The 22,133-nt window shown below is 40.7% G+C and overlaps 1 long non-coding RNA gene across 1 annotated transcript; it reads right to left on the bottom strand.

Moving 5' to 3' along the window:
- Positions 1-758: 758 nt before the first annotated feature.
- LOC125743082 (uncharacterized) lies at positions 759-14,409 on the bottom strand. The gene is made up of 3 exons (XR_007398276.1): positions 14,396-14,409; positions 3,009-3,096; positions 759-806 (listed from the first exon to the last, which is right to left on the bottom strand). It is a non-coding gene; the product is annotated as an uncharacterized LOC125743082 (long non-coding RNA).
- Between the last annotated feature and the right edge of the window lie 7,724 nt (positions 14,410-22,133).

The following is a 22,133-nucleotide window of genomic DNA, read 5'->3' as shown; positions in this document are numbered from 1 at the left end:
AAACTTATGCTTGAATAACTGAAGCCCTAACTATGGTTTGATGTATTGATTCTCCACCCGTGGGTCGCGTTCTGAATCTGGATCGTGGCAAGTTCGCGAGGCAGAGTTGGAAATGTAAGCATTTTTAAACCAATAAGTTCCTATACTGATCCCCGATCAGATTTCCCGGCCCCAACCTTAGAATTAACCTACATAAACGGGTCTTGGGTCTGCAAATGCTTAGCACAAAACTACTGAACACTCAGCCAGTCCAAGAAGCCAAACCGCTGATAAAATTCACTGTCGCATTCAGTCAGATTTGTGCAAAAGGCATTAATTGGCGTAAACTGCACACCTGATCATAGTGTTAATTAAACGTATACTTGATATACGGTCGCAACTGAGCTGGCATGGTAACAAAAAAAATGGTCGTGGTGGTTCGCAGCCTTTTTTGCACTGGTTTAATGCAGTACAATATTTGTAATATATTTCAAATAGAGTAGAAGAAACTGATTTTTCTATCAGCCGCACAATCAGGTTCTCACATGTTCCCTTTCAGTAGGATTGGTGTTGAAAAGCCCTGGTAAAGATGTCCACCGCCTTGGCAGGTAAGTGATGCTTTTCTTTGATGGAGTCTCCCTGCCACCTGTTTACGCTCCGTCTGCTGTGGGCCAGAAGCACTTTGCTGCCAGGACGCAGCTGCTGCTTATTCGGAATAATCCTTCAGAGAGCATAAACGGTAATGTTCCCAGACAAGGACAGCGAAATAACAGCCCCTTGTATGTGTGACGTCTGTGCTGCTGCCAAGCAAGGTTATGGATTAACATCTGCAAAAAATAACAAATCAGAGAAATTTTCTGAAAACACAGTTCTACAGTTCAACTCGTTTTAATATTATTCTGTAGGCTACTCTGTCTCGATTGCATTGTTTGACTATAATTTACGGAGCAGCCTTTTATTAATTAATTCTGGTTAATGGTAAAATCCACTGTATATTTCTCTTGATACAAAAAACATGTTCATGTCATCCGTAAAACCATACGCTCGTAATTAGAGAGCCTTAATAATAAATAGTTGGCTCCCCCTGGTGTTCAAACACAATATCGTATCATTTCTCCCCGCTGTCTTTTCCATCCTTGAATTAAACGCAGTTCGACTCACACAGAACTCATATTGACGAACAGACAGCCATAAAAGCTATTATTGAATATTAAAAATTCAGGTTAATATAATGGTTCATAATATCCAACATACTACTTGAAGATTATAACAAAATTCCACTGCTTCAGCAGTTCATCAGCTCAAGGTACAGTACAACATCGTATGTACATTTATTATTACTGTACAATTATTATATACTGTATTATTTTTCCAACTTACTTACAAATATGACTTACAGGCAGACTTAGGGGACATATTTCACTTGTATTCTGGAGACTGTCTGTATTGTATTCCTCAAACAGGGAACACATGGTTTTGAGGCTGCACCCCTACCACCACTGATGATGGCACAATAACTCAAAACTATTTGATGTTTTCCAGACTTTACGGGCACATTCATTTGCCTGGGTGAAGAAGTGGAACTGACAATTTGTTTTAGCCAAATCACGCCAAAAACTGAAGCAGTGTCTCATAGTGATAAAGAAAAGGGCTGTTTTGACACTTGAGCTTGTTTTGTCACTCAAAAATTATTTTAAGGATCTTTTTCAAACATGCAGACACATGTTTTAGTGAACAATTGCAAGAGGTCAAATTTTAGAGAAATTGGCCCAAAATTGAAGCAAATCATCTTAGAGGCAGCAAGGGAAGGTTGAATGCAGATGATAATTGTCCTTGTAAATATAAGTCAAAAAGTTTTTGATGGATTTATTTTTGCGACAGATTGCCTCAGAAATGAAGCAGCACCTTTTTGTGATATCAAAGAAAGGATAGGAGGCTATAGAAGACACATGGTGTCCGTTTAGCAATGAACTAGACTTTAGTCTTATCAACACAGTAACTCTTAAAGTATTTGGTGGATCTTTTTGAAGATGTGAACAAATTTTGAGACAAATCACACCAAAATTAAAGCAATGTCACAAAGTAATATCAAATACAAATATAATCTCAGACACTTTGTTACTGGGACATTTCAAAATGGGTTTCACATATCTTTGTCAGTCTTCAAAGATGCATTGTAAGAGTGAAGATCTGGAATTATTTTTCTTTGAGACAATTTGTATGTGAAACTGAAGCAATGCTGCTTAGTGAGTGCAAAAGTAAAAGTTGACTGAGGTGACACGACTTTGTGAACAAGAGAACGCATTTTGATCTAAATAATGCTATTTACTATATTTGATATTTTGATGGATCTTATTACCACTTCTCAATTTATTTTACAGATAAAAATTTACGCCTGATAGTCCTGAGATAAATTGCCCCAAATTGAAGCAGCAACACTGGGTGGCAGCAGAGAGATGGAAAGGGAAGCTGTAGGTGCCCATCTTATGAACATAGTTAAACATAGTCCTTAAGCCAAACTTCCGAGGAACATTTTATGTCAGTGGTTATCAAACTGTGGGGCTGACGATTATTTTTTTGAATATTCTAAAATAAAGGTTTTTCATAGCCTTCGGTAGCCAGCAAAATTTATAGTGGGCAAGCCTCATCGTCAGTGAAAATTATTGTCAGGGAAATTAATTGTGACACTTAATTATAATCCTAGTCAGTTGTGGAATATGAACCAAACAGGTTCAGGTCTGGTAAACCCGATTACCTTAAGACAAGTCACACAAAGTTGGAATGGACAGGTGGGGAGAGTGTTTGTGATGGGCTTGGGTGGTATTATGGTAATATTTTCAGCTTGCTGTGGTATTTTTGTTCAGCAAAATTTGCCAAGATACCAGAAAAGCATTGCTTCTGAAAATATATGATACTGCGGTATTGTGTATAGATGAGAAATTAGATACCACCTAAGTCTTGTGTGTGGATACTAAATACTGCATTCCATTTGAAGTTGGACATTATTTGTTCCTAGCTGGAAATTTCACCTGGGATGCCCCCTGATGTCGGAATTCCAACTTGGAAATTTGGAGGAACCTCTGCAACTCCAGCCACAGAATTGAAGATGGCCACGCCCTTTATCAACAGAAGTGAAAGCTGTATTTATATACGGTTTATTAGCACTTATCTGTGTCTCATTAAATCCATCATACACACAGTACTGTCCAACCTCTCTTTGTGGACATGTTGCCACAGTGTTTGGATGTACAAAATACTTCAGAATGTGTTGCTGTCATCTGGTATTGCTGACAATGGCTAACAATAGACCTGGCAGGACATGGGGCCTGTTTCAGAAAGCAGGATTTCTTGCTTAGCCAGATAACTTGTTGGATATAAGGTAGTCTGGGCTAAATGTAAGTGAATGAAAATAAAGACTGTGGTGCCTTAAATCCGACAAGCTGTCTGGCTCAGCAAGAAGTCCTGCTTTTTGAAACAGGTCCCTGGTATTGCTAAATGGCTTTCCGACTTCTAGTACTGAGACGCAGTTAACTCGGGTGTTGACGACATTTCCAGTTCTGACTTCCAGGGTAACTGGAATGCAGCATGACACTGCACTTGTCTGGGTGTTTTAGAGTGACGATGATGGAGTTACCCATGCTTTACATTTACATATTGAAGAGGAATTGGATGCTGCGTGTAGTTAACCTTTCTGCAAATGTTCACCAGTTGGAGGACCCTGTAGAGACTGGTTGTAATCTAGACCTAATGCAGAAGCAGTGTGAGAGAGAGAGAGAGAGAGAGAGAGAGAGAGAGAGAGAAGGGAGGATGAAAATCATGGAAAGAATGAACATTTGTATACTTGGTTCTTTATTGCCTCAATGCTTGGGTCACTAATGCAGTACTAAGTGGACATGATCAAGAGGTTAGCAAGCATCGATACTAAACTCGATGGATTCAAACTAAAGTGAAAATGTGACCAAAGAATAAAACCATATGTAGTAGGTACATACTGCCCGCTATCCATCCATCCATCCATTTTCTGTAACTGCTTGTCCTATGGGGGTCAAGGGGGATCCGGAGCCTGTCCCAGAGGCTACGGGCACAAGAAAGGGAACAACATAGGATGGGGTGCCAACCCACCGCGGGGCGCACACACACACACCATTCACTCACACATGCAATTTGGTAACTCCAGTTAACCCCTGTGGGGGGAAACCGGAGTACCCGGAGGAAACCCCAAAACAACATGGGGAGAACATGCAAACTGCACACGCATGGAACCCTGACAGAGACTTGAACCCTGGTCCCAGAGCCAATAGTGTTAACCACTGTGCTTCCCGTACTGCCCTCTAGAGCACATTAATCATACTGCAGCTGAAGAAATTCTCTTAGGGCAGATGCAGTTCTTAATAAAGTGGCATGGTGTCTCACACCCAGGGATGTTGCTGGAAATTCTGGCCCCTGGGACAAAACGTCACAATAGAATCTGACAAGCTTTCTGCACCAGGGGTAGCAGTCAATCTCTGCCTGACTGTGGAGTTTTACGGCTCCTGTTCAGAGTGCCTTGTGACTGGGATAGGTCTGGGTGTGTATATGTGCACTGTGATGGGCAGTAATCCAGCCTTGGGTGAACCCACTAGATAACCCAAAATAAGTCAGTATGTGTACAGCGGAGCCATAGTTATCACTTATAAGTGTATATATTTAAGCTCTTTATCCAGAAGAAGCTGCTCTGAAGCTACATTCTTTCTATATTTCAATATAGCATAGGTATGGTATTGAGAAAGGTGTACATTTTCTATGTTGACAATGTTAATACTGCCCTCTTGTGGCTCCATTAAAATGAATTGCATTCTGTTGACGGGCAATATTTTGACTTCTGAACAGATGTGCATGCAGCTGAGTAGTTATGCACTTTTATACTGAAATGGCAGACTCTAATATAGCACTACACTTAAATATCATTTACAGACAAGAGAATAGCTTAGGGGGGGAGGTGGAACAATGAGTAATCTGGCTAAAAATCTCACATTTGGTAATAAAAATTACCATAAATTATAACAATTTGGACTACATTGTATGCGTTGTCTTTTGTAGTGATAACATTTTGAGTAAAAAGAATGACTATTATGAGCCAATTATGAGATTACGGTAGTACTATTTAAATAATAATCTGTTTGAGGGTGCCATGGAGATTACCACAGTATATATTTTATATACAGTTTGGTTTTTCTGCATCCAGGAGCTAAGATTGTTTGAAAAGATGGTTATCCGGCATGGAAATGGCAGGTATTTTACTTCTCTGTCCAAGTTTCTTCAATGTCAACATAAATACCAGGTGAAATGGTGTCTCATTGATCTGAGCTGTTATATAGTGTGAAGAGGACCTCCTTGTGTGCACTGACTGTCAACAAATGCAGAAACGCAACATCAATGGCTGTTCTCTAAATGAAATCCAATCAAATTTGATTAAACAATTCAGGGTTTGTTCTCTTGTTTCCGAACTCGCTGTATTCAACTAGCATTGTTCAAGTGTTAGACATGGAGTATAAAGTCAGAAGTGACAGCCCAACAACACAGTGATTATACCATCCATGCATGTGCCCAGCTGGCCCAAGGTGACAAAATGTCACTGGGCCTAGAATATCCATCCATCCATCCATCTACTAATCACTTATCCTAAGCCATGGACTGGGGTGGGGTGGGGTGGGAGAGCGGGTTGAAGACTACTGATGATAATTTTTCAACACAAATTTTACATCGCCAAACTTTCTTTCCTTGCAGAGAAAAAAAAATCACTTAAAATTGCTGCGTATGTGACCTAAAATGACTTAAGGGCACAAATGTTAAAGCTTATTTAGCTTCGGTCATTATCCTAATTGGTGGAGTGGAAAGATAAAAAATTAACAGCTTTTGTAAATAGGGACCTAGTAATTTCATGATAACGGACAGAATAACCACATTGATACAACTTATAGATATTAAATTACCGAACGAACTTACCAATCTAGACACCAGACGCAGCGACTGCTTGACTGGAGTGTATGTACACAAACCATGTCACGAGTCATTTCTGCTGCTTCTTTGACCTCGTTAAAAACACCTTTTTCATCTAATCTCGACGTGATACCGGATATTTGATTTATTTTTTGTTCCTGAAAAACTGCTGTTGGGGTCATTCTGTAGAATAAAATATACCAACCCAATCTGCAAACAAATTTAGCAAGCAAACTGTGGAACGAGTATTATTAATAGCTCACAGATGATATATTAGTCACATAATTGTTGGACATCTATGGGAGAAGTGAAGTACTGGTAATTTGCATACTGTCACTAAAAATAATGATTTTTGCGATTGTGGGGGAAAATGGTTTTATAAATATGCTTTAATCTAAAAAGTTAACTTTTATTGCAGCTGAATCATCATCTCTCATCGTAATGGTCATTCATTGATAATGAGGGGCGCACGGCCGTGTGCATAGTAATTTAATAGCTGGCATGTCTTATATTCATGCTGGTTTTAAATGTTACTTGAAATCTAGTCGGTTTTATGGACTATTACCGATCTGCCCGTTATTTCCACTGATATATCTAACCTAGTACCTTCAGTAAAACATCCCAAAAGAAACACCACGACTTAAAAGGTACGCGTGGTCTCTACTTAGAATGAATTTAACCCATAACAAAAAGGCATATTAAAAAAGTAATCTTATTTCAGTGTGAACTTAAATTAATCCTTCAGTATTTTAAATAGAGAGGGGAAATCTCTAATCTCTAATAAAAAAAAGTCAGACAAAACTCTTCATAATTTATTTTTTTCAAAAAAGGGAAGTAAAGTAATCTTATTGTAAGTAAGCTGTGTCCACTTATGTAAGAGGTATGTAGGTCTCTTTTTGCTTCAGTGACTCCCGCCACTAAAAGTAATTAAATTTATCTGTTCTTTTCATATTAGAAAAAAGAAAAAAAGAAATACTCTGCTCCCAGGATGCTGCTGGAAAAATCTTTTTCGTTCTCTTTATTGTGACTTTAAAATTCGTGGTCAAAATAATAAAGAAAGCGCTTGTCTTCCGCGCGTCTGTAAGGGAGCTGTCGTCCGACTTCCGTCTTTTCTCCGTTTAACTTCTCCGCTACCACTGTAGCTTAGGCTTTATAATCGGACAGAGTGACTCAGTACCACCTGCGATGGAAATAAAATCTGTGGAAAAATAACACTGATGTCGACGGGTTTTATTATTTTGAAGTGTGGGGATTTTCAGGGAAGGAAGCCTTTTCCGGCAGACTAATTTCAAAGGCAGCCGGTAGGCTGGGGCTTCACAAATGACAGAATGATTGCCTAAATGCCTTTGCTTTTAAAGAGGGATATACGCTGAATACATTTTTATCCTTCAATGTGAAGTCCATGCTTAATTGCACAGTGTTCTTGTCAAAATCTCTGACATAGATGTATGTGCATGTATATTTCTCTTTTGAATCACGTGCAAAGGATTATATGCTGCTTTGATGTATTTTTTTAGAAACACAGTTTTAGGAAATAGGAGTGTGTGAAAGCCAATATTTGTACGACTTACTTGCAAGGAGTCTTGACAACCTGGTATTGCAAATTTAGTCCTATATTCTTACGCTTTAATGGATTTTTTTATTTTAGGGGATCAATCAGTTCAGTATAAAGTGTCATGAAAATATGAGGAATTTCCACAGTGTGAGCGAGGTTTGTGAAAGTGCAAGACTGGTGAAACAGTAAGTTAGGGAGTTATGTCCTGCCCTTGGAATTGCGTGTGTGTGTGCGCGCGTGTGAAGTTCTCCATTGATTTGAATAGGTTTCCTCCCGCAGAACATGGACGGGCAGTTAGTGTAGGTCACTATCGTGCCCATAGTGTGAGTGTTTGTCCCCTTAAATGGGTTGGCATCCCGTCCAGAGATTCTCCTACCTGACGCACCCCGAGTCAGACTCCAGGCTCACCATATGCTTGTACTCGGTCGATTGTTATTTAAAATCAGGGTCGTTTCTAGCTATCGAAATGACCAGGGACAAGTTTACCTGAGGCTTGACCTTTTTTTCTCTTTAGGAAGATTAGCATCGGGGTTAAAAACTCTATCGCCCTGATTGATCGGATCTGTCTACGGCCATAGTTAAGATGGAAGAATGACATTGTTTTTTACGCACTGTTTCAGAGCCGGTTCAGTTTTTATTCTGCCACTAAAAATGTAAATTATGCAGTGGATTCAGTAATTAATATAAAAAGTGAACAGCCACACAGCCTACCCAGAGACCCCCTTGTTAGGCTATACCTAACAATTTAATGTCATGTGGAGTTTTACCTGCTCATTATGGACCATAAAACGGCAGTAAAATTAGCCAAAGACAAATTTAGATCCTGGTTTGTGTTAATTGGATGTAATTGATTATCCTACAGCCACCCTCGTATATCTAAGGTCACACAGTCGCCATATGTCAAAGTGACCAGAACACATGGCCCAACTGGCCACTATTCCAAAGCCACAACTTCATCCCGTTGGAGAAGAAAGGCAGATCAATTTCAATTCTATGTATTTCAATTTTATATATTTTTAACTTAATCCTTGGCTGTATTCTTGATATAGTATAAACACCTTGTTGTATGATGAAGGGTCTCATAACAACAGATACATCGTTTAAATCAATGTGTACAAAAACGCAGATCAGAGCTCCAAAGGAAACGTAACAGAAGCAGCCGCAGACTCCTGTGCAACTCGCCGCCTGTATGGGGGCACCTGCTTCACTCCTGAAAAACAGCCTATTTAAGTGCCTAAGCTGTCAGTTCAGCTGCCATCTGGCAGCGCCGAAAGACCACCTGGCTCACGGATGGGATTCTCTTACCCTCGTCCTGCGCTATGCGCACAAAATGTAGGATGAAAGTGATAATCCTCTATCCCCATTATTGTACCTTAATTATTACGGGAAGGGGATACCATAATTATGGTGGAAGGGATATTTGCCTACAAATTGAACGCAGCACGGGAGCTGGAGGACATGCTGGTGAGGCGCCTGTCTGTTTCACCCGCCGCTCCAGGTTTGTCGTGGGGGGGTAAAGGTGAGTCCCACCACGTGGGAGCTCTCCAGTGTTTTACACTTCAGCTGAAAAGGAAACAAATGCGTGTGTGTGTGTGTGTGTGTGTGTGTGTGTGTGTGTGTGTGTGTGTTTGTGTTTATGTTATATGAATAAAAAAGATGATTTGGGGGGGCAGGCTGTGGCTAAGTGGGATAGGATGTGGTTCCTGTACCCAGCACTGTGGTTCCACCACTGGGTCCTTGAGCAAGGCCCTTAACCCCCAACTGCTTCAAGGATCGTCTGACCCTGTTTTCACAGAGGCGGGTTCTCCCCATGTCGTCGTCCGGTTTGCTCTGAGTACTCCGCTTTCCCCCTCACAGTCCAAAAACATGCTGAGGTTAATTGGAGTTACCAAATTGTCCGTAGGTGTGCATGTGTGAGTGAATGGTGTGTGAGTGTGCCCTGTGATGGGTTGGCCCCCCATCCTGGGTTATTCCCTGCCTTGTGCCCGTAGCCTCTGGGATAGGCTCTGGACCCCCCGCAACCCTGAATAAGACAAGCTATATATATATAATGAATATGTCTCCCCCCATCCATTTCCTGTTATATGTATGTATGCAAACATACATATCTGTCCCATAGCAAACATAAAATGCTCTATCCAACCATTAGCCAGTATGGGATGTGATTTGTCCTGTATTTCCTCAGATTGAAATTGGAAACCCTAATTGGAAGTTTTTGGAAGAGTACAGCACACAGCACCAACCTGTTGCCTCTCAGACTTTAAACTGCAAAACGTTGTGCCACAAAACCCTTTTTATCCCCAATATCTCCTAAATAAAAGATGTTGTGGCTGCTGAGCTGTGCCTTCTTCACCGACAATTGAAGCTTCCTCTGAAGGAGTGCTTCATTCTTCCATGCTTTTATCTAAACAGTAGGACCTCTGCCAATTCAACCAACCTTTTTGGGGCGTAGGATATCCGTACTTAAAAGACTACCATCTCTTTGCTTCTGTGATGTAATATGATGGCACACGTCAGCCTGCATTACTCCTTATCAACAGTTTATCGAATTTTCATTAAAATTTTAGATGATAATAAGACGATATGTTCTATATTGCCCAGCCATATATCCCCCCCCCCCCCGTAATTTCCTGGTCAGCGATCGGGTTTGCTTCTGTACAACAGCCCGTTACAGACCAGATCCCAGATCAGAGTTCCGTGGTCTTCTACTGGCCCGTAGCCCACCAGTTGAGATACCCTGGTGTATAACAGGGTAAAACAATCACAATAAGTTTACTGAACCACAAAAAGTTTGGTAATAACTTCACAATCTAAGAGAAGTGTCATTGAAAGAAGCCACACACTGTTTCAAAGTAACTTCTTACATGAATCAGAATACATGTAGAAGTAATCAATTAGGTGAATTTAACTCATAAAAAGTATCCAAGATGTTGCATATCTATAGAGAATACACTTCCAGGGCCAGCTATTAGTAATTAAGTAATTAATATTCAGATTATAATGGATTATTTGGTCAAGATAAAAGTGAAACCCCCTCTCCGAATGTCTACGACACCACGGCCATCTTCCCCATTCTGCATATATTCTGGTCAGCGATCACATTTTAATTTACTGGCTGTGGCCCAGATCACCTTTCGTTTCAGCTTCTTTTCAAAGCCTTTTTTTTTCTCGCCGCTGATTATCCATCTGCTGTAAAGCAGGATATATAAAAGTACAATCTGGACTCGTCATGGTTCAGCTCAGAATTCCCATCAATTGCTACACTGCCGGAGGTAGGGCTACAAATTGTCGTGAAAAGAGTTTGGAGGACCGATCCCAAGGGCAAGCTCTGCTGCCAAAGTGGAGTCTGTGTCTGTCTCCCCTGGCCCAGAAGGTTGTCCCACATTGCTGTACTAATTTGAACTCGAATGGATTATGTGGCTGCAGAGCTACTGGGGATTTACCTGAAATCAACACCCCGAGCCTTGGTCGCAGAAACACACAGTAACAAGGACCTCTCCTTCCTCTGAAAGACTTGTCATTAGGGCAATCGTTTCTTTGTTTAGACCTCCATCCAAGACCTGTCAGCGTACAAACCCCTTTCAGAAGTATTAGGCTCTGCATGAAATTGGACTTAGGATGAAAAATACCCTATAAGACTGAATGTCAGAATATTCAGTTTAACCGTAAAGCTGAAATTTACTGATAAACTGAGGAACACTCATTTAAAATTATGTTTCAAAATATCAATTCAGCTGTGATTTCATACATATTCATATACTACATATTAAGGGTTTTAACAAAAGGATGAAACATGTAGGATATTTATACTTGGCATTGATATATAATTTAAACCACAAAGGACTTCAAATTTCTACTGATCCAGAATGTATCCCAGAGTAACAAGACAGGGTACTGCTGCAGGGTATACGCATCCACTTATACATTTCCATAATAAAGGCCTTTTAAAGTATCACGTTAGGTATAAGGGCGTACTCACATTTGGCCCAGTTGCCTTGTACCGTGCCCGAGCACGATCACCCCCCCTCCCCACTCCACTCCTGCTCTCACATTGCGCCCGACGGTCCAGGCCCGAGTGTGCTTTCATCATCACTGTGCGACATTCGGTGTTGAAGAAAGTGTTTTTACTTCTGTTATCTCACAGCACAATGGAGTCCATAATTAATGTACTTATTTTGTGGCGCGATGACACATGGACCTCTTCGAGATTTATCGAGAATGTCCATCCATCCATCCATCCATTTTCCAAACCGCTTATCCTACTGGGTCACGGGGGGTCCGCAGCCTATCCCGGAAGCAATAGGCACGAGGCAGGGAACAACCCAGGATGGGGGGCCAGCCCATCGTAGGGCACATTTACACACCATTCACTCACACATGCACACCTACGGGCAATTTAGCAAGTCCAATTAGCCTCAGCATGCATTTGGACTGTGGGGGGAAATCGGAGTACCCGGAGGAAACCCCACGACGACATGGGGAGAACATGCAAACTCCGCACACATGTGACCCAGGCGGAGACTCGGACCCAGGTCCCAGAGGTGTGAGGCAACAGTGCTAACCACTGCACCACCATGCCGCCCCCATTGCGAATGTAACACAGTGATTTTTGTTTAATCACGCTGCACGTATAAGAACATAGTCCCTTATTTTACCGAAAATCTAAAAGGTTTTGTGCTGCATTCATAACCTTATCAGTCCATATTTCCAGACCAAAGTAATCCCTTTCACGCCAGGTTTATTAAATGTTTGTTGCTACACGATCTGTACAGTCTATCTGATCTGTTCATTCCAGGTCCAGTTCATATACTGTATACTGGGATGCTAAGTATACTGGGATGCGAACTCTTACTCATCTGCCGTGACATTCATGCTTTCAGACTCTCATGCTCACGAATGAAATCTTATGGCAAATCCATTATAAACCTAAAATTAGCTACATCAAAAGCATTGTTGCATACATGTAAATGAGTGTGCAGACTTGTTTTGATATCGAAGATATCACACCAGCCAGCTGACCAAAGTTGGTAACCCTGTGTATAGTGTACATGTATGCATACATGTGCTGGTCGAATCCTTGATGTCATGCCTATGTTCTGTTCTCGTTTGCCGGTAAATCAGCTCATGCCTTCATAGGGAATACACAAAGGAAATCCATAAGTACAGATATCGAATAAAAACTCTCCAGAATACATAATTAGGACAGAATCATAACCCTGAGTACTACTGGCAACCCCAGTATGAAATTTATTCAGTAAATGCAGCCTCTTTAGCTAGTACCTAGTATAAGTGATAATCCTGGAAATTACAAGCAACAGCCGCTCCCTGGAACGACTGCGGTTAAGGACCGCGGTCTGGGGGATCAAACCATTGTGTTGATGCTGGGATTTGAACCAACAACCTTCTGATCAGAGAACAGTGTCCTAACCACCACCCCCTCCAACTTAACCTTTAAGATCTACAAGAATTAATTTCATTATTTGCAATAAAAAATGTATCTCTATGGCAATTGTGACAAATATATTAGTAAACCTCTGTGGTCGTTTGGCTTGTTTGGCTGGCTGCTGTTGAACAGATTATATAGATTTTGCACCCCACCAATAGGCGGGAGCTGTAAAAGGGATTCCAGCTGGCTACAGTGTACTCAGCTTATGGACAGCATGAGGATGCCAGCCAAAAATGACCAACAGCAATGGAGGTTCCAAAAACGAAACTATCTGGGTTAATAATGCATACATATTAATTTTTTAAACAGCAAAAGCAGGCTGCAAAATTCCCCAACAGATCTTCAGTACCCTAGCATCACAGACACACGTATAATTAGTTCAGGTATGGGTATGTATCACAGAGACAAGCAACAGATAAACGATTAACTGTTGTTTGCAATACAATTGATAGATTTGTCTGGGATTATTGAATTTCTGAATCTGATCCCTTGCAAAATAAAATGCCAAAAAATGATTAAAAATCAAACAGGCCAAATGTAGACAGGAAGGGTTTTCTCTCTCGGGCAGAATGGCCTGAGCTCACTTGAGGAACACCTGCACTGTCCATCTGCTTAAAGGCGCAGCTGGACATTAGCAGGCTAGAGGAACCTGGGATAATGGATGGCTGTGCAGGGGCTCAGTTCTCCCAGTATACAAGGAAAGCGGTTGCAGTGGGTTGCTCAGTTACTGTAGGCATAGACATAGTTTGTAGACAAGCAGAAAGTGCTCCTGTGTGGCATGTTGCCTTGCTGATCTTCAGGTCCCAGAGGGGGAGGATGCACCATTGGACAAAGAAGGAGACAATCAGTGTATCAATGTTCATGTTGGTGGTAAGTGAAGGTTGACACTTGCAGGAGAAGAGTCAAGAATTAGCTTGTATACTTTAAAGCCAAATGCAGAGCTTTTGTTGGCGGTCACCCTTGAAGTTGCCTTCATTGTTTTTCGGATGTTCAAAAGCATCCATCCATCCTTATTCTGTAACCGCTTATCCTATTCTGCCTATGGGCACAAGGCAGGGAACAACCCAGGATGGGCCACAAACCCATGGCAGAGCACACTTTCACATCATTAACTCACACATGCACACCTATGGACAATTTGGTAACTCCAATTAGCCTCAGAGTGTTTTTGGACTGTGGGGGGAAACTGGAGTACCCGGAGGAAACCCCACGACGACATGGGAAGAACATGCAAACTCCACACACATGTAACCCAGGCGGAGACTCGAACCCGAGTCCCAGAGGTGTGAGGCAACAGTACTAACCATTGTGCCACTTTGTTCAAAGACAGAGTTATTAAATGCCCCTTTAGATTCACATCCCACAAATAACTGATTCAAGTTCTGTATTGTGGTCAAGTACAAATAGACACAGTCTTTTTCAGCCAAACTCCTTACCTGATGGAGTGTCTTCGGTGATGCTGTTTACACTATTCCAGCTCTGGCGGCCCATATATTTGGCAAGTCTTCTTGTCCAAATTAGCGTTCAGCGCACCTAAGCACACAAACTTCTTATTATTGAAAGAACATTTATAAACTGACATGGAAGTCAACCAGATGGTAAAACCACTAACCATATAGATCACATTAATAGTCAGCGGAGCAGGTCACTACAGGTTATTAGAGCATAAAAAGATGCAGATGCCTACAGTGACCGGTATCAAATTGCTGCACAAGCTTGGAAAAATTATACCTGAAGAGCAGCGCTGAAAGCTGCTGAACTTCATAGAGAATGATGTGCTTCAAGTGGACAACAGCATTGCAGCAGACCTTAAAAGCCCAATCAAAGCCATTAAATCAAGGCCAGAGAAATGAAGAGGGTGCAAGGAGACTGATGCAGAAAATTTGGCAACTAACTTAATTTTCTTTAATGGTGAGTAGATCTTCGCATCCTCCATGTTAAAATTCGATTGATGTTCAAGCTACTGGAGTTTCACATTCCTAGACAGCCCCATAAAAACAAGGAATTGGGTACAAATCGACCACAGACTGGGAGAAGCTCAGAGTCCAGGGTCCAACGCGAGTTGGAAGGTCGGCGTTACTAGTCTCTCCTCACGGTACGGGTCGGGCACAGCCTGGTTCCTGTATGCCAGTGGAAAAGTGCCGTTTGTGCCACAAATTAGTCATAACAGGACTTAAACTGACCCAGTGGTAAATCTATCCCGTTGTACAAGTCTGAGTCAACAAAAACATTAAAAATGCTGTACATTTCCAAATAGGTCATCTGTGTTATTTTCAGGTTTTCCAGCACAAGGATTGTTTAAACCCAGATTGTTTAATCTCTGAACATGGGTCCATTGGGCAAAATATCAGAAAACATTAGTAGACTACTAGTAACTCTAAAGACATTACTAGGCTCTTTCTGACAGACACATTACACCACAGGGTCTGCATTTCTGCGGCAGCCATTAGCAAAAATACTGATGAGTTAGATTAGAGCTGAGCAAATCCACATTCTCTTTCAACACCTAAGCCGTCGGGCCCTTGGGACACAAAACCAGGGTCCCATGGCACAGAGGTGTCATTAATAGCTGCAAGTTTTGTTGAAATGTACCAGAAATTATTCATACGAAAATGAAATTTGTAAGACCTTCCATACTATGCACTTTGTCATGAGCAATTGCATCATCCCTGTTTTAGTAAATCTGCCAAAAAAAGTTATCTGATTTTTTTTGATTATTTGGAAAATCCGGGTTCATTTCTGGAGCATGGTTGGGTCAAATATTGATCGCCCTGGACCAATTTATGTGTTAGATATATCGATCGAATGGCATTGTAATGAGCAGGAACAAGCAAAAGACCTTTTAAAGATTTCTCTAAGCAACCTGCACTAACCTAGTGACAGGTAGGCGCTAAATTCAACTGGATAAATTAGTGGAGATAAAGATTTCGGCAAGCGTTGAATGCTACAATACACCTTGAAACACCAAAGCTACGCTACTTGAAATTTCGAATGAATAACGGCTTAAGATATAACAGTGCAGCTGAAGGTGAAATTGTGGACTAGTAGCTAATTCCGTCCTTTCCCTTGTACTTCTGTCCTGCTGACACTGTGACCTCACCTGGGGTCCAGACAGGTAATAAGAGAAACATATGTGATGAAGTAGGTTCTGAATCCTCTGAAGCCTTCAATGAGTGTGGCCTCATTTACTTCATGCTGTTTGGGCCAGTGTTAGGAGACCAGGTTCATAATGATTCACCCCACCTGTCAATCAATCAGGCACCACAGTATAATCTTTGACTAGGTTCAGACACATGTCCTGAGTCTGGTTACTGTATATTGTGTACAGTATTGTATATATGCTTTGGCAGCTATATCCAATATTTTTTTCTTCTGACCAAGCAGCCCTTCTAGTCGCCCTGACCCCCATCCCTATGTTACATGCCTTGGCACTTTTACCCAAGTGATTCTCACAGGCTGTGTTATAAACCAGATAAATGACACATGAGATGTTGTGGAGGACTTGTGTCTACCTAGAGTTTCAGAGGGTCTCCTTCCTCTGACCCTCACCCTACTACTTCCTCCAACTTACAAAAAGATCACTTCCTGTCCTTTGTACCCCGATACCTACACTGGTCCGCCTCTCCCCTTCTATTTGAGATGGGCCTCCCTCACCCAACAGGAGCTGCTGGTCAGATGTCTCTGTGATAATCACTGCAGATCATACATCGTGCTCCCTGGAAGCAGTTTCCTGTGCAATAACAGCTAAGACTGTTGCTGCTTTGCATTCTTCTGTGGATGAAGCCTGAGGAGTTATGTGAGATACATCCTAAGGACACAGCTGGATGTTTAAGGTCCAGAGAGTAAAAATCAAGACCAAGATCTTGCGACGTATCCCCCACCCCCCACCCCAACCCCCCAGTATCAAACACTCCCCTCGTCAATGGGTTTCTGTGAGCTACTCTATGGTCATGTTCTTATAGCAAGTGCAGTACAAGCATCTGTTTGTAACCTCAAATGCTAAATTCATTAAAACAGTTATATTAAGCAGAAGCAGATGTTTCAGGGAAGCTTTGTGTGAGGGTAATACAGTTAGATGTCACAAAGGTATCAGCAAAAATATCTGATCACACCAACCGGTATTATAGGATTAAGAAATATTAACAGAGGAGTTTTCTGGAGAGTGCCAGATGTCTAGACAAAGACAGACAAGAGAACTTCAACGATCAACTGAGGATGCTGTTTATGGAGTGTGACCAAACCTTGGAGCTCAAATAGACCCATAAGTAACGGACCTTCTGACAAGCTGCATCCTGTTGTCCTGGATTTGATCCAAATTTTTATTCCTTGAGCCAGTGAACATCAACCAATACAGGAAAATAAAAATATACAAGCAAAACAGCACAGAGGAGCCCTCAGATAGGAATTATAACCTTGTACATTTTTGGCTGCATCAGCCACAATTATGAATATAATTTGCAAATTCTAAACCATCTCTACAGCTCAACGGTAGAACTGAACTGTCTGACATTGAACGTAAGTTCTGTGAACATCTACACAGCTTTTCTGCATTCAGTGGCTATTGTCAAGTTGTTCAGATTGATCTTTCTTGTACAATTACCATCTGAGTCATTTCCTCTCCAATTGGTTTTTATTTCCACTCACATTTTTGCTGCTGCATAACGTAAACTGTCATTTTGTCGTCATCTATAATGCTTGTCTCGTTCGATTTTTGTTTAAGTGTTTTGGGGCAGTTGTGTCGGGAATGACACTATAAACGGAATTCTGAGTAGCTGTTTCAGTGGTTGTATGTCAGCAACACACTGAAAGAGACACTGAGAATTGCAGTAGTCATTCAGTAGTCATTCAGTAGTCATTCAGTAGTCATTCAGTAGTCATTACTACACAACACTAGTACACAAAGTTGTGGAAACACCAAGCATTTTTGGTGCTACACTTTAAAAATGACGACACGAATACTGGCAGTAATGTTTATGAACAATCAAAGAATGTTTACAAATAGATATAAACTCCTGCAGGAAGTACTTTGCCTGTTATGTGGCTTCTTCACCTTGGCAGGTAGAATAGCAGATGTTTAAGAGGCATCACTGCGATTTAATATGCTTATTGAGAAAAAGATTATGGGACATTAAGCTCTCTACCACAGGTAACTTTTGGACAGATATGCCATAATATGTATGTGATTAAAGCATAAAATAGAGTATAAATCTTAGAACAACAGCTTGGTGGATGTATCTACGCGTAGCTTACAGGGGGTAAAATAAAAAAATCTGTGAAAACACACCAACAAGCATAATATTAACATTAGTACATACAGACAACACTTCTACTAAGTGATTGCATAATTTGTTTTGATATTATCAGGGAAATTCAGAAGCTACTGAGGACTGAAATTATTTGGTCTGAGGAAGGACATTTTGGCTGAGCGTCACTAGTTTTCTTTATACTATCTAGTTTTTTAATCTTGTGGAATTAAAAAGGTTTTCAGATTATTGTCTTTCTCCCTGCCTGCCTTTCAACACTGACTTTCAACACTGAATGTGGCTTTGAATTTACTGCACTTACAAAACCTAAATTTCACTGCATCACTACTTCTGCATAATACCATCAGTTTTCTGTGTTTTCTTCCAGGTGAAATTTCTGAATAACTAATTTGTGTACATTAAACACAAGGGGGAATGGGGGTCAGAGGGTAGTTCTGTTACCTCACACCTCCAAAGGTGGGGGTTGTATGCCTGGCAAAGACAAGTGTTTAGGTATTAGTGCTCTAGTATGTGTGTGTCTGTGGGTTAGGTTTATATTACATTGTGGGGACCAAATATCCCCCACAACATAATAAAAACCTGTTTTTTTTACTTTGTGGGGACCATACCTCAGGTTCATACAAAAATGCAATCAAAAAACTAAACATGCCAAAAGTCTTGCATTTTGTTTGGTTACTTACGGTTAAGGTTAGGGCTGGGTAGGGGTTAAGCATGTTGTGATTGGGATTAGGGTTTTCCCCATAGAAATTAATGGGGAGTCCCCACAAAGATATAATTACAATCCTGTGTGTGTGTATGTGTGTGTGTGGGTAGGCACCCGGCCTTTGATGGACAGACATCCCCACAAACCTGGAAAAAGCTCCATGTCCCTCTGCCATCCCGACCTGCAGGAAAAGCAGTGAAACGTCATACAGATTCACCTTCCATGTTTATAAATGCTCTGACTGGAAGTAGCCTTAACATAAAGAGCTGCCCTCCTAATCAGTCACAATCACAGACATCTTCCACAATGACAGATTAATCATACAGCCCTCATGACTAACAACGTCTTGTTAGCTTTCTAGGTCTAATGCGGGTGTTTTCCCACCATTATTTAACATATTAAGAAATAAATACAGGACTTCATATACTGATAAACAAAACGTCAACATTTTGTAAAAGCTCCTTTTGCAGACTTGTCTTTTTTCGCTGCCAAATCTGAAGCTCTGGATCTGGGTGAGTTTAAGGGGGCATAATGAAACAGTGTGTCTCACACCCTATCACCTTCTGTCACAGATCTGTCCCAGGTTCCGGTCTACAAGTGTTCATATCTATTCCAAAGACCTATTCTGTAGAAACTCCCATGACCGTGAGTCGCGTAAGCAGTTTGAAGACGTACGGATGGCTATTCGGAAAAATAATTTCCACCTTTCCCTGTGACCAGCTAATCCAGCCTCCTTCTCCTGGGGCCTGCAGTTCCAGCACACCCTTGACCTCAGCTGCTCTGGCAATGGGCGTGCTTCTCCCCCGTGGCCCGTAGCTTCTGCTGGCTACAAGCCCAATCTATTACAACCCTTATTCAATTTATGCATCCATCCAAGGCTAAGAGACACTTCTGTGATCTCCTAAAGAAGATTACTCACTGGCTATATGTATTAAATTAGCTAATAGTCCAGTCCAGAGACACACATTTTTAATGTCTTACACAATTATGTGGGACGCACTTTTCCTTTGATTTTTTTCCCCACCAAAATCATTGTTTTACTGTGACAACTAACCCAGGTCTTTTTCAATATACAGTCTACTTTAGTATGCTCTAGAGTGAGTAAAACGTGGTAATACACACTCACCCTAACATTCAGCTAATTCACAGGTGAAATGTGACAACTAAATCAAGGGACTCTTTTCCCACACGTCTAAATTAAAAGAAAATGTCTTGAGAGTCATTTTGGCCTTATACACGCTGTAGCCGATGACCGCTGTTCCTCTCTGAATTGCAGTTTGTGTTATTTCTCATCCATATACCAGTCTTTATACATACAGCGTCAGTTTCCACGTTTAACAGTTTAATTACTTCAAAGATAATAATAGTATGATTAGTTTGTTTAACTGAAACTTGTCTAATGACATTTTTGTAAGCAGGGAAAGAGAAACAGCTTTAGGAGCAGACGAGACTTTTTAAATGTTAGTATCCGTAAGGGCTACCGAACGCCCTACAATGCCGCAACTATTAAACAGTCTGAATCCGAACCGTAATTACGTTTCCGTTTGTTTCCGCCCTTTAATCCATTTAAATGCGTTCAGCCTACCCTGCGATATATACATATGGTTAAAAAGTGCAATTAGTTGAACAAAGTGGGAAGAATAAATCGTTTTTGTGATAGTGCTCTACCTTTGTTAAGACTTTCTTTTATGCTTGATTGCAGTTTGATTGGCTATCTGAATAGTAATTGTACATAATAAACCATTTCATTATAAGGCAAGCAGCGCACACTTTTTAATTTACTATGATGTGTGTGTTCGGTTGACATTTTTAGGCGGTGCAGATTCCTCGGAAAGTCACAATACGTGTGTAAAATTGAAGAATATATTGCGTTTGTTGTCCTTTAGTGTTCTTTAGAGTTTATTATTATTAATATATATCTTTCACTTTTATGATAATATTTCTCGTTTTCCCATTTCAATTTTGTACTCAAATAACCAGCTTTCAAATTAGGTTTTGAATTGGATTCCGTAAGAGCTGAATTAAATTTGACAATTATAATAGTGGTATAATTGCAATCTGTCGCCATATATTCAATATTATCATACCACAAACTTATTTGAACGTGATGTAGTACACATGTGTTGTTTTACATTTTTTGCAATTATTAATTAATTACATGATATGGGTTTTATGCTAATACTCGCCTGCTTACGAAGCTGACAGCAAGCCGGTGCCCATAGACAATGCAGGCTTGAAGATTGAGAGATTCAATAAAGCAGGGGATCGGATTTCAGGCTTTTGTTTAAGCAGATTCCATCTCAATGGGTTAATGGTCCAGAAGATATTGGCACCCCATGGGCTGTACAGCCCGACAGAAGTGTGGAATTAAAAAGGTGTCAATAAATGTGTGAAAGACAATGAGGTAAAACACACATCGACTGAAAAGAGGACAAAGAGGGACAGATGGGTGGAAACAGGGAGTCTACGCGTGGCAGGGCCTGTCAACCAGGGACCAGAGTTTAGAAGATTCAACGCAATGCGCGGACATAATTGAAAATGATTTGGGAGGCGAGGCCCAAAACAGTATAATGCATCTCTAATTAACTCTATTAAACAAGAGTGAATATTAATAAGACAGTTCCAGGTGTCAATGTTTTTATTAAACATTTCCAGTCGCTAAAAGGGGCTTTGAACGCAAAACTATAGTTTTTAAAGGCACATAATACATAAATCATAATAATAATAGGGCCTAAGCGAAAAGTATTCGCAATATCGATGGTAATTTGCCGTTTCATATCCACCAGTACATTTTGCACTGATTGAAACGGTAAGTTTGTATCAAACTAGCGTTAGCGTTAACGGTTAAGGTGAAAGCAATGAAATTTACAGCCATTACCGTTAGACGGCGCTCCGGTCCTTGCAATCGAACAACGTTCAGCTGTTTAGTTTAATTAAGGCGCAAATTTGATACATTTAATGACTGTGATTAGCCATGGATTCTACAAACATTATATCGTGTTTAACTGATAACAAATTACCTTATGTGATGCATTATGTATAATTTTTTTTTTACTTAGTTCGTTGCCTTTATTTCTGATATTTAAAATATAAACAGATTTTTTAACATTATAAATATTTTTTTTTCCAATTGCATGAAATGTGTGCATGGTGCATACAAAAAGTACCGCTTGTACTTAAATAATAAATAACAGAAAAGAAAACTCA

This window comes from Brienomyrus brachyistius, chromosome 5 (assembly GCF_023856365.1).
Source record: "Brienomyrus brachyistius isolate T26 chromosome 5, BBRACH_0.4, whole genome shotgun sequence".
NCBI lineage: Eukaryota > Metazoa > Chordata > Actinopteri > Osteoglossiformes > Mormyridae > Brienomyrus > Brienomyrus brachyistius.
The sequence above is the reverse complement of the archived record's forward strand: the minus strand, read 5'-3'. Positions and strand labels throughout refer to the sequence as shown.